Here is a 12,348-nt window from a genome sequence, read left to right on the forward strand (position 1 = left end):
TCTGACCCTCGCAAGCCCCTGGGCTCCGTTGTCGGGAGACGCATGTGCTAGTCGCAGCGGTGTGCCCGACCGTCCCGATTCTCTGGGATCCGGCCTTGGGCGACGCTTGGGAGCCCAGAAGCTCTTGGGAGCCCAGCTGCTAGGGACAGTCGGCCCCGCGCCGCCCGAGGCGGGACACCTGGACAGCGGGACCGCCATCCCCGAGAAGCCGAGGTCGGCCCCGGACCCCGCTGAGTCTAGCACAAGACCGGTGCCCAGGGTTTCGGGACGGCCGGCCACCGAACCGCACGGCACCGAAAGCCCGCTCTCTGGGAAGCCGGCGGACGCCAGCCCCCCGCTTCATTGCACGGCCGGCCCCCACGCCCCCTGAATTCGGATCCCCGGGACACACGATAGCCGGCCCCCGCTATCCGACGGCCCCGGAATCGCCGTCCCCGAACCGTCCGATGTCGGACCCGGCACCCGGTGCTGCTTGCAAACGCGTCGCACAAGACCGGAGCACAGGGGCTCGGAAGAGCCAGCTCCCGCCCTGCCGGAGGCCGGACTCCCGGGCTATGTCCACATGTCTCTTCAATACTTTTAAGGATCGGGTCTCTTACCACTTCCCCGGGCAGCCTGTTCTAATAGCAAACCACCCCTTCCATGAAGAAATGCTTATTCAGTATCGAGCTAGCCAGTGCTGGTGTTTCTCCCTAGGGGTAGGGCTTGGCATTTCCCTCTCCTGAACTTCAAAAGGTTCCTGCCTGCCCCTATCTGCAGCCTGTCAAGGTTCCTCTGAATGCGCAGCCCCCCATACAAGCGCCTTTTCCACAGAAACCACCGACCACCCGCCGCCTCGCCCCCTCCCAATTCGGCCTGCCCCAGGGCGCCACTGACCACCAACCTCTTGCAGCACCACGCCTCAGCATCCCGAGCTATCCCGACAGCTTCCACCCATCGGGAGGTCCCAGTTTTAATAAATGACCGAGTCCCAAATAGGCTTACAATTAATGTTTATGATTTATTAAAGGAATAGAGGTAAGCAAACAGCGCTGGGTGCGCCAGGAGTCTCTGCTCCACCAAGACGCACACAAGTTACATCAGGTGGCTGGTTTTTATGCTGCTAGGCTAATACATATTCATTACTACTTCTACAAAAGGCGGGGTTATTATAATTAGTTCCCAGAATCCAAACCCTCCCACTGGTGCAGGCGTTATCAGTCTCCGGTGGTCCCTCTGGGGGCCGCTCGTACTGAAGGCTCGTAGTCTTCCTCCCAGGCTTTGTCCTTTGGTCGTTCTTCAGCTTCTCCCCTCCCCTTATTTAGTAGTTGCTGGGCCAGATGTCAGAAAGCTGTGTCTCGTGCAATAGTCCGCACAGGCACTGCATACCAAACACACAAAGTAACATTGACTTCAGTTACTCACAACAGTTACTCACCTGATAAAGAACTGCATGCAATAAAGGCACCAAGTACTACATTAGTTTATTCTAACAGATCCTACTAGCTGTTACCTCAAAAAGATGTGCGTACCCCTCGCTACTTGGAAACGCATCAGTCCATAAACTCTGATCCACCTGAAGAAGCCTGCAACTGACCGAAGGAAAAACAAACACCCCAAAGAGCAGCCCAAGCAGAAGGAGCTCTCTGAGGGGATGCCTGGGACTCATATACCATTTGGCCCCACCTAGCACCCAAACCCAATCACCTGGGAAAGGGTAGGGGCAAAGCACAAGGAAGTAGGAAGAGAGCAGCAGCAGCAGCTGTGGTGTGTTTTTTTTGTTTTTTTTTTGTTTGTTTGTTTTGTTTTTTTGTTTTTTTGTGTGTGTGATTTTTCTTTTTATTTTTTAATCAGTTTTAGCTCAACAGAATGCATAGTGCAGATAGCAGAACTAGGGTGTTTCTAGAAGCAAAAATTCCCATGCTTTTGCTCCAGCTTTCAATATTAAAAGACATTATGACCAAGCAAGTAATTGGAACTCTTATAACTGGAATTAGCTCAAACTTTTATTTACGTATAAAGAAAAAAATAGGAGTAGAACATCTGCTCCACCTTTTCCTCTCTCACCTTGCCATAGGCAGCTCTGCCTGTGACGTCCCAGATTGCATACTGCGTTTCAGCTTTATAAATGAAAACCTTTACCCTAACCCTTACCCTTATCCTAACCATTAGCTTACCCTTATTCTTACCCTAAACCTAACCCTAACCCTAACCCTAACCAGTACCCTTACCCTAATTCTTACCCTACCCTTACCCTAATCTGAAACCGAACCCTAACCCTAATACTCTCACCCTAACCCTCATCCTAACCCTAACCACAACCCCCAACCCCTAACCCCTAACGCTTAACCTTTACCCTAACCCTCTAAACCTACCCCTAACTCTAACCCTCTAAGCCTAACCCTAAACCACTAACACTAACAATAACCCCCAACCCCAACCCTCACCCAAAACCCTAACTCTAGCCCCAGCCCTAGCCCCTAACCCTAGTTCCCGAGAACTACACCTCCCGGTATGCTCTGGGCATTCAATATGGCCTCCCGGAAGTCCCGAATCCGACAACTACATTTCCCGGCATACTCTGGGTACGCAACATGGCCTCCCGGAAGCCCGGAGTCCCGAGAACTACATCTCCCGGCATGCTCTGGGCACACAACATGGCCTCCCAGTGCCGGAAAACTACACCTACCAGCATTCCCCGGACAGACAGCATGGCCAATCACAGGCCGAGCGCTCGAGAACTGCATTTACCAGCACTCACTGGAACCCTCACCGCCCTTACAAAAAAAGCCTCAAGCCCTAACATCCAAAAAACCTCGAAACCCCTACAGACCTAACCCAAACTATTTACCACACTAAACCCCTGAAGACCTATGCCTAAAACCCCTAACCCAAAATTTTAGGATGCTCAAAACCCAAACCCAACCCAAAACGTTGGGAATGCTCCAAGCCCTAGCCCAAAAACTTAGGGCGCTCCAAACCCTAACCCCAAAACATTAAGACGCAAAAAACCCTAACCCAAAAACTTAGGGTAATACACCAAAAATGTTTATTCATTGTCTTTTGTATTATAAAAACAAGGAGTTCTGTTTGAGGAGCGGGAGTTGCGAAAGCTCCCTGCTGAAGTAAGGAGCTGCATAATGCTTGCCTAGACACTATGAAAATTCTTTTGCTTAATTTTCTTTTTAAAGAGATTTAAATTCTTAAAAATTCTTTTGCGCGCAACAGTGCGCGCAGTCGCAGAATATACCAGGATGTGCTGCGTAATCCTGGAATTAGCAAGATATAAAAAAAGGGACCCTGGCAGGGGTGAGGTGCGTGCCGTTGGCGGAGCTGAGACTCCCCGGCCGCCCAGTGCTGTTTTGCTTGATGTTTGCTTACTCAATAAATTCCTTTCTATGATTAATACAATGCTCTCTGAAAATTAATTAAGGGGGCAACTTATAACACTTTGAATGCTCAAAACCCAAACCCAAAAACTTTGGACGCTCAAAACCCTATCCTCAAAACACTAGGACGCTCCAAACCCTATCCCGAAAACATTAGGACGCTCAAAGCGCTAACCCAAAAACATTAGGATGCTCAAAACCCAAACCCAAAACATTAAGATGCTCCAAACCCTATCCGGAAAACATAAGGAAGCTCAAAGACCTATCCCAAAAACTTAGGACGCTCAAAACCCTATCCTGGAAACACTGAGATGCTCAGAACCCTATCCTGAAAATTTAGGACGCTCCAAACCCTAACCCAAAAACATTAGGACGCTCAAAGCCCCAACCCAAAACATTAGGATGCTCCAAACCCTATCCTGGAAACATTAAGATGCTCAAAACCCTATCCTGAAAACTGAGGATGTTCATTACCCAGACCCAAAATATTAAGATGCTCAAAACCCTAACCCAACTACTTAGGATGCCTGAAAGCCTATCCCAAAAAATTAGGGCACACAAAAGCCTAACCCCAAAAATTAAGATGCTCAAAATCCAAACCCCCAAAATTACGATACTCAAAACCCTGGCCCTGGAGAACCTAACCTAAAAAAAAAAAAAAAAAAAAGAAAAAGATCTTAAAACCCTAACCGTAAATAACTGACCAAAAATAAAACCTTAAGACTCTAACCCTAAAAAACATATCAACACTACAACCCAAAAAACTCTAATACCCTAACACGCTAACCCTGAAACCCTTAAAACCCTAACCCCCAAATCCTTAAAATCCTAACCGTTAAAACTCCAACCCTAAAAACCTTAAAATCCTAAACATAAACCCTGAAACCCCTTACCCTGAAACCCAACCCTAGTGCCCAATCCCTGAAACCTTAAAACCCTGAATCAATCTGTAGCAAATAGCATAGGCTGAGTCGAGGATCTCAGTGCAGTAGCATTATTATTCGAGATTACAATGGCGGGTGTCCCACAAGCAGGAGGGTGCCTACTAATTCCATACACAGTTTATACACTTTTTTTTTTCTGCCGAGGACCGGGACTCTCCCCTGTTTCCCCATTAACTGTGCTATTCAAGGTTCATAATCTAGCTGGTGCTTCACAGAAAATACACAGCTGCTGGCCTGTTACAAGTCACATTTCTTTTGAGGTTTTTACTCTTTGAGGTGGTAATGTTTCTTACGCCGTGATTTCCACCTAATTGCTGTAAGGATTCTGGTTGTCTGCGTTTTACAAGGTTGTCTGTTATAATAAATAAAAGTCCCAAACAGGATTACAATCAAAGTTTACAATTCACCGAATGAATAGAGGTAAGCAAACTGTGATGGGTACGCTGGGAGTCTCTGCTCCACCAAGACGCGCACCAGTTATACACCAGTTACCTCCCTTAAGGGATATAGAGAAGCTCTCTCAGATACGTCAGTCCTACTTCTCGTGCATGCGGCCGGAGGTCGGTCTAATTCTGGTGCTGTTGGTGGTGGAAGCAGGGGCAACGGTGGTACTGGTGGCGATACCACAGCCACCGGAGGGAGAGCTGCCGGGGGTGGACTGTTAGGATATGGAGGTGATAGCTTATCCAACGGCTCACGTTTATCTTCTTTTTCATGTTCTTCTTGTTCTTCAAATTTCTTATCTGCTTTTAGTGTAAATATTGAGGCTGGAAAAGGACCTGAAGTCCTCCTGATCCATAATCCTGCATAATCACTTTCTTCCTGGCTAAAAGGTTCCTTTGAATTAACATGGATATTTAAGGCCTGGCAAATCCAGTCTTCGAAGGATCCAAAAACAGGCCAAAAGACATGTAGTCTTAAAGGCTCCTTTGGCCATTCTGTCACACAATACTGCACCATTTTTAATTTACTTTTTCCTTTTCTGGGGTCCCTATCATTCCAATTTCTAATCGTTATTCCTAATGGACTTTCTGGTGGTATGACTGGTCATTTGCTCCCTTTCTTCTGGTCTCTGGTCTTCGATTTTGTCTGACCCATCTAGGAATTTTACTATGGCAATTCCCACAGCCCTTGGTTACCTTAGTAAGAGTGTCTTGCAGGGGGTCGAGGACCTATCACACACCCACAAATCCTATAGGAATCCCTTCGGTCCTTCACCGGCCAAGTCACTTGCGGGAGATTGGAACCGCGGTTAGAAGACCTCCACAATCGCTTCGGAACTAAGTTCCATCTCAGTCACACTCTAACACACACAGGCAACCGAACCCCACCCAACCGAACGGTATACGCTTTAAATGCTTACAACTGCGTCATCTTCGTTCGGATCTTCACACACACAATTACGAGCAAAATATAGTGCTGCAGCTGGCAAGGGAGCTGAAAAAAAGAATCAGAAACTTTGCTTACCTTTATTCAGGTTCAAGATGCCATTAGTTCCGACCTGACTCAAACAGCAGCCACCAAATGGTGGGGGTGCCTCTCCTAGATCAAACCAGAAATCAGGAACCAAAGCCCTCCCGGACGAGCCCCCACTTGTAATAAATGACTGGGTCCCAAATAGGATTGCAATTGAAATTTACAACTTATTAAATGAATAGAGGTAAGCAAGCAGCGCTGGGTGCGCCACGAGTCTCTGCTCCACCAAGACGCACACAAGTTACATCAGGCAGCTGGTTTTTATGCTGCTAGGCTAATACATATTCATTACTACTTCTACAAAAGGCAGGGTTATTATAATCAGTTCCCAGAATCCAAACCCTCCCACTGGTGCAGGCGTTATCAGTCTCCGGTGGTCCCTCTGGGGGCCGCTCGTACTGAAGGCTCGTAGTCTTCCTCCCAGGCTTTTCTCTTGTCCTTCTCCTTTGTCCATCTTGGCTGGATGGCAGACACTTGCATAGTGTCCCATGCAACAGTTGTAATAGTTAGCAGTTATTCTGAAACCCCGTTGTTCTCTTATCCCCTATTGACCCGAATTGCTGGACCATTCCTTTGCAAGATACAAGAACTATATATATTAACCACTCTGGTTTTCTCAGACTTTTCATCATATCATGCAGCCCTAGCATTGTTCCATATTGACACGAATCAGAGGAACTCATTTCACATTGTTAAGCTGTCTTATCACTGCAAGCATATCTCAATACCACCTTCCTTCCCTCTACAGGACGTAACTGCGCAAAAACAACATTTTTATTCCCACAACCTTGATCCCCTTACCCTGAAATCCTTATTCCCCTTAAACCTAACAACTCTAACCACAACCCTAACCCTTATTATCAACCCCCTAACGCTAATGACACTGACCTTAATCCAAACCCCAAACTGCCCCTAACCCCAGACAACCAACAACGAAACACACACACACAAAGATGGAAACTACAAAAAAGGCAAAACCCTGGATACAGGCCCCAAATCACAAATACGCAACCAAAACGCTACAGAAAAGCCCCAGATGCAGGCCCCAAATGCTACAGCTAGGCCTCAAAAGCTCAAGATGCATCCCAAAGCAAAAATGCAGACCCCAAACGTTACAGAAAAGCCCCCAAACCCAGGCTGCACAAGTCTACAAGCAGGCCCCAAACTGCCAACAGAAGCAGCCACCAACCACACCCAGATGCAGACCCCAACTGCCCACAAGCAGCTCCTACCCCACCTCCCCCTCCCAAGAACTGGACTCCACCCAGACACTGGCCCAAGACCTGGGCCCGCCCCCCGCCACCCCCCCACCCTCCCCCCTGACACAAGTGTACAAGCAGCTCACAACCCGCCCCTTCAGAGACCAGTCCCACTCCCCCCACCCCCCCAAGACATGGGATGTGGAGGTGTACAACCAACTCCCAACTCCCTCCCCCTCAAAGGGAGGCCCCAAAGACCCCCAAATGGAGGCTCCTAGAGTGAACAAGCACCTCCCAACTCCCCCAGGCACAGGCCCCCCCCCCCCCCCCCCCCCCCCAAACACAGGCCACAAAGGTGGCCCAGGCCCCCTCCAAGACCATGGCCCCTATAGTGTACAAGCAGCTCCCAACCACCCACAGATGCAGGCCCCAACCCTTCTCAAAAGGGAGGCACCTAGAATGCATGAGCAGCTCCCAACCCCCCTAAACATAGGTCCAAAAGTGCACAAGCAGCTCCCAACCCCCTCAAATACAGACCCCAAAAGTGTACAAGTAGCTCCCCCCCCAGAGACAGGACCCAAAGGTGTACAACCAGTTCCTAACACCCCTGAGACACAGCCCCCAACCCCCCCCAGACAAAGGGCCCCAAATTCTACAAGCAGCTCCCAACCCCTGCCAGGCAGGCCCCTACCCTATACAAGCAGCTCCCAACCCTCCCCCCCCCCGAGGGAGGCCCCCAAGCCCCCCACAAACACAGGCCCCTACAGTGTACAGGCAGCTCCCAGCCACCCCCAGATGCTGGCCCCAAAGTTGTACAAACAGCTCCCAGCCACCCTGCAGAAACAGATTCCTACATTGTACAAGCAGTTCCCAGCCCGCTAGACATAGGCCCTGACCCCCCACAGATGCAGGCCCCAAAGGTGTACAAGCAGCTCCCACCCCTCCCCCAGACGCAGGTCGCAAGCCCCCCCCCCAAACACAGGCCCCTACAACCAGCACCCAACCCCCTACCCCCGATGCCAGGCCCAAAGGTGTAGAAGCAGCTCCAAACCTCCTCCCTCAACCCAGGCTCCAACAGTGTACAAGCAGCTCCCAACCAACCCTCCCCTTCCGCCCCCCCCCCACGTCCCCGACACAGGCTCCAATGGAATACAAAGAGCTCCCACCCCTCCCCCAGATGCTGGTCTCAACCCCCCGCCCCCCCCCAGAAGCAGGCCCCAAAGGTGTACAGTCAGCTCCCAACCCCCTCAGTGCTGGCCCCAAGGGTCTACAAGCAGCTCCCCCCTAGCCCCCAGATACCGGCCCCCAGACACAGACCTCAAAAGCCTAATCACAGGCCCTGAACTCTAGAGGCAGGCTCCAAAACCCAGGACAAAGCCCCAGTGGTTCGAGACAGGGCCCAAATCCCAGACACAGGCCCCAAACGCTAAACATATGCCAAAAAAAGTATTAGTGCTGGTGCCAAATGTTACAGACAGGCCCAAAAGCCCGAGATGCTCAAGGCTGAGACGTAACTTGGCTTTCTGAATTACTGGAAAGCAGCTTTCATTCTCAGATAATTGTGTGCAGGCTAGATAGGATGGGGCTTCAGGCACCTCTTCACCTGAGGAAACACACTGCCATCAGGCACCGCTGTGCCAGACAAGCTTGTTCTGCTAGAACACCCTACTCAGATGCACTGTGGCATTCAAGTGAACTGCTTTCATGCAAATATAACGACTGATGTTACAACCCACCTTGCCTGTGGCACCTGATGAACAGAAGAGTAAGCCACCGCAGCGCTTCAAAACCATCCCTGCACGTGCCGCTCCTTGTCGCTCTCTGGCCTTATCTCATATCCTTATCCACTTCTGTGGAGAGCCTGCCACGGCACCTGCAAAGCAAGACGGACACCTTTCATAGTCACCTTGTGCTACTTGGTCGTTCTGCTCCAACCCAGCTCATGACCAGCCCCTCTTCTTACACAGCTCTTCAGAGTGCAGTTTGCTCCTTTGAGCCTGTGCGAGACACCTGTGAAAGAAAAAGAAACGCATAGGCCGATGCAGCATCCAAAGACACAGCACAACTAGGTAAGTTACTCTCATCTGCTCCCTTACCTCTGCCGCTTACCAGCCCCCGAGGCAGATGCTTCAATCTACCCTCTTCAAACAGCTCCAACACCTCTAAAAGACAAAGAGGGGATGCTTAGAGGAACAGTGAGACCTACAACACAACAACTGCTACATCTGTTCCTCACTCACCTTGCCAGAGGCAGCTCTGCGTGTGATGTCCCAGGTTGTACACTGCGTTACCTAACCCTTACCGTAACCCTTACCCTAACCCTTCTCACCCTTACCATTACCCAAATCCTTACTTTTACTTTTTCCTTACCCTTACTCTTTCCTTTAACCATAACCTTACCCTTACCCTATTCCTTACTCCAACCCTTCCCCTTACCTTCCCCTTCCTCTTACACTTAACCTAACCCTTACCCTTCCGCTTCCCCTAAAACATATCCTAACACTTTCCCTTACCCTTACGCTTACCCTAACCCTTTCTATTACCCTTACACTTACTCTTGCCCTAATCCTTGCTTGCACCCTTACACTTATCCTAACCCTTACCCTTACCCTTACCCTTAACCTAAGCCTAAACCTTAAACCTTACCGTAAAGCTTACCCTTTCTGCTACACTTACCCTTAGCCTAAATCTAAACCTTACACTTACCCTTAGCTAACGCTCACCCTTACCATTACCCATACCCTTATTCTTACCCTTACCCTAAACCTTACCTTTACACTTACGGTTACCATTAACCTTACCCTTACCCTAACACTTATCCTTAACCTAACCCTTACCCTAAACCTTACCCCAACCCTTGCCCTGACCCTTACATTAACCCTTACCCTAAACCTTACACTTACTCTTAACATTAACCTTACCCTTAACCTTTAGCTAATACTTAACCTTACGTTTTTCTCACTCTAACCCTATAATTAACCAAAACCATTAACCTAACACTTAACCTTACCCTTACAATAAGCCATAGAACACCACTTAAATGTACACTTACGCTTACACTTACCCTAGCAATTACTCGTACAATTAAAAAATTAATTAAATTAAAAAAAATTATTTTAAAATTAATTGAATTAAAAAATTAAAATACCCTTATCCTTATACGCTTATCCTTAACCCTCACCCTTATCATTACCAATACCCTTACTCTTAAACTTATTCTTATACATACAACTTACCCTTTCCCTAACACTTAACCTTAACCTAACTCTAACCGCAAACCTTACCTGAACCCTTACCCGGACCCTTACATTAACCCTTACCCTTAACCTAAACCTTACACTTGCTCTTAACCATTACCATGACACTTACCCTTACGTTTCCCTCACCCTAACGCTAAAATTAACCCTAACCATTACCCTAACACTTACCCCTAACCTAACCCTTACTCTAACACTTACAGTGACCCGTACCCTTACACATACCCTTACACTTACTCTTACCCTAACCGCTACCCTTACCATAACCCATACTCTAACACATACTTCTACCTGTAACCTTACCCTTACCGTAACCCTTACCCTTACCGTTACCGTTACCCTTACCCTTACCCTTAACCTTACCCTTACCCTAAATCTTACCCTTATCCTAACACTTACCCTTACCGTAAACCTTACCCTTTCTGCTACACTTACCCTTAGCCTAAATCTAAACCTTACACTTACCCTTAGCCTAACCCTCACCCTTACCATTACCCATATCCTTATTCTTACCCTTACCGTAACCCTTACCTTTACGCTTACGGTTACAATTAACCTTACCCTTACCCTAAAACTTATCCTTAACCTAACCCTTACCCTAAACCTTACCCCAACCCTTACCCCGACCCTTACATTAACCCTAACCGTTACCATAAACCTTACACTTACTCTTAACCTTAACCTTACCCTTAACATTAACCTAATACTTACGCATACGTTTTCCTGACTTTAACCCTAAAACTAATTCTAACCATTACCCTAACACTTAACCTTACCCTAACCCTAACCCTAACCCTTACACTTACCCTTACCCTTACACTTACCCTAATTCTTACCCATACCATAACCCATACCCTAACACATATTTGTACCCTTAATCTTACCGTTACCCTTAACCTTACCCTTTCCCTTACTCTATCTGTTACCCTTACGCTTACCCTTAACATAAACCCTTGACCTTACCCTTAGCATAAGCCATACAACAACACTTACATGTACACTTATGCTTACACTTACCCTAGCAATTCCTCGTACAATTACCCTTACCCTTACCCTTGCCCTTACCTTTACCCTTAACCTAAGCCGAAACCTTAAACCTTACAGTAAACCTTACCCTTTCTGCTACACTTACCCTTAGCCTAAATCTAAACCTTACACTTACCCTTACTGTAACCCTCACCATTATCATTACCAATACCCATACTCTTACCCTTACCCTAACCCTTCTCCTTACACTTACTGTTACCTTTAACATTACCCTTACCGTAACACTTACACTTATCCTTATCCATACCCTTACCCTTAACCTAACCCTAACCCTAAACCTTACCCCAGCCCTTATCCTGACCCTTACATTAACCCTAACCCTTACCCTAAAACTTACACTTCCTCTTAACATTAACCTTACCCTTAACTGTTACCCTAACACTTACTCTTACGTTTCCCTCACCCTAACCCTAAAATTAACCCTAACCATTACCCTAACACTTACCCTTACCCTAACCCTAACCCTAACCGTAACTCTAACCCTTACTCTAACCCTTACCCTGACCCGTACCCTTACACTTACCCTTACCCTAACCCTTACTCTAAACCTTACAATGACCCATACCCTTACCCTTACTCTTACCCTATCCCTTACCCTAACCATAGCCCATACCCTAACACATCCTTCTACCCTTAACCTTACTGTTACCCTTACCCTTACTCTATCTGTTACTCTTACGCTTACCCTTAACATAAAACTTACTCTTAACATTACCCTTACCATAAGCCATAGAACAACACTTACATGTTCACTTACGCTTACACTTACCCTAGCAACTACTCGTACAATTAATCTTACCCTTACCCTTACCAAACCATTACCCTTACCCTTAACCTAACCCTCAACCTTACCCTTATCCTAACACTTACCCTTACCATAATCCTTACCCTTTCTGCTACACTTACCCTTTGCCTAATTCTAAACCTTGCCCTAACCCTCACTCTTACCCTTATCATTATGCTTACTTTAACCCTTAAGCTAAAACTTACCCCAACCCTTACCCTCACCCTTACATTAACCCTAACCCTTACCCTAAACCTTACACTTACTCTTAAC

Source organism: Netta rufina (assembly GCF_964035555.1).
Source record: "Netta rufina genome assembly, chromosome: 28".
Lineage (NCBI taxonomy): Eukaryota > Metazoa > Chordata > Aves > Anseriformes > Anatidae > Netta > Netta rufina.